The sequence below is a fragment of the Chiloscyllium plagiosum genome, unplaced genomic scaffold (assembly GCF_037043375.1).
Source record: "Chiloscyllium plagiosum isolate Xiang-an unplaced genomic scaffold, Cpla_swu_hap1 HiC_scaffold_5, whole genome shotgun sequence".
Classification (NCBI taxonomy): domain Eukaryota; kingdom Metazoa; phylum Chordata; class Chondrichthyes; order Orectolobiformes; family Hemiscylliidae; genus Chiloscyllium; species Chiloscyllium plagiosum.
Window position 1 is genome coordinate 116,184,015 of NW_028270143.1, and position 2,117 is coordinate 116,186,131.

The following is a 2,117-nucleotide window of genomic DNA, read 5'->3' on the forward strand; positions in this document are numbered from 1 at the left end:
CGATGTAGCGGAGGAAAAGGTGGGGGGTGGGGCCAGTGTAGTTGCGGAAGATGGACTGTTCCACTTGTCCTACGAAGAGGCAGGCATAGCTGGGGCCCATGCGGGTGCCCATGGCTACTCCTTTCGTTTGGAGGAAGTGGGAGGATTGGAAAGAGAAGTTGTTCAGGGTGAGGACCAGTTCAGTCAGTCGAAGGAGGGTGTCAGTGGAAGGGTACTGGTTGGTATGGCGGGAAAGGAAGAAGCGGAGGGCTTCGAGTCCTTCGTGATGGGGGATGGAGGTGTACAGGGACTGGATGTCCATGGTGAAGATAAGGCTTTGGGGACCGGGGAAGCGAAAATCATGGAGGAGGTGGAGGGCATGGGTGGTGTCCCGAACGTAGGTGGGGAGTTCTTGGACTAAGGGGACAGGACCGTGTCGAGGTATGCGGAGATGAGTTCGGTGGGGCAGGAGCAGGCGGAGACAATGGGTCAGCCGGGACAGTCAGGTTTGTGGATTTTGGGCAGGAGGTAGAAGCGGGAGGTGCGGGGTTGTGGGACTGAGGTTGGAGGCGGTGGATGGGAGATCCCCCGAGGTGATGAGGTTCTGGATGGTCTGGGAGATGATAGTTTGGTGGTGGGGGATGGGGTCATGGTCAAGGGGGCAGTAGGAGGAGGTATCTGCGAGTGTGTTGGAGGTGGGCGAAGGGGTCCTCGGAAGGTGGGCGGGAATCCTGATTGTGAAAGTAAGCTCGGAGGCTGAGGCGACGGAAGAATTGTTCGACGTCACGGCGTGTATTAAATTCATTGATGCATGGACGGAGGGGGATAAAGGTGAGTCCTTTGCTGAGGACTGATTGTTCGTCGTCAGTGAGGGGGAGGTCTGGAGGGATGGTGAAAACTCGGCAGGGCTGGGAGCTGGGATCTGGTGTGGCGGAACCTGTAACTGGAGTGGGTGTGATGGTGGGGGGAATGGTGGTGGAGTCATGAGCAGGGGTAGTGTTCCCCTCGGGGTTCTGGGGGGTGGGGATAGTGACAGTGGGGTCTGTGGGGGGCGTGTCAGCAGAATGCAGGTGAGTGGCGCTGGTGGGGGCGGAAGTGGTGGTGACCATGGTAGTGGGGGTGGCGGAAGTCATGGATCGTGCGGCCTCAGCGATGATGTGAGGGGTGGAAGTGATGTCATGTGTGATGCATGAGGAATTGTGAGGGGTGGAAGTGGTTGTGGGAGTGGCCATGATGGGGGTGGAAGTGACATCATCAATCAGCGTGGGGGTGGCAGCTGTATCAGCCGCATGGCTAATGGCGTCTGAGTAGTTTCCGAGGCCAGGGGAATTTTCTGGAATGTATGAGGCACGCTGGTTATGGAGGTGGGTAGATAAAAGTTTGTTGTACTTACAGTTTTTGATGTTTGAGATGGAATTGAAATACTGTTTGTTGAGAGTATGAATTCTCCTGAGGATGTAGTACAGAGTGGGTCCTTTACAATTCTGAGAGTGTGGCCCTCGGCTGAGGCAGGGCTGACTGTAGAGAGGTTAGGTGCCGGCGCATTGCTGCGAGCATGGAGTGGAGGATCTTGAAGGAGAACCGTTCCACGCTACCAACCTCCGCATAAACCAAATCATCCACCGACATTTCCGCCACCTCCAAAAAGACCCCACCACCAGGGATATATTTCCCTCCCCACCCCTTTCCGCCTTCCGCAAAGACTGTTCCCTCCGTGACTACCTGGTCAGGTCCACGCCCCCCTACAACCCACCCTCCCATCCTGGCACCTTCCCCTGCCACCGCAGGAACTATAAAACCTGCGCCCACACCTCCTCCCTTACCTCTATCCAAGGCCCTAAAGGAGCCTTCCATATCCATCAAAGTTTTACCTGCACATCCACTAATATCATTTATTGTATCTGTTGCTCCTGATGCGGTCTCCTCTACATTGGGGAGACTGGGCGCCTCCGAGCAGAGCGCTTTAGGGAACATCTCCGGGACACCCGCACCAATCAACCACACCGCCCCGTAGCCCAACATTTCAACTCCCCCTCCCACTTTGCCAAGGACATGGAGGTCCTGGGCCTCCTTCACCACCGCTCCCTCGCCACCAGGCGCCTGGAGGAAGAACGCCTCATCTTCTGCCTCGGAACACT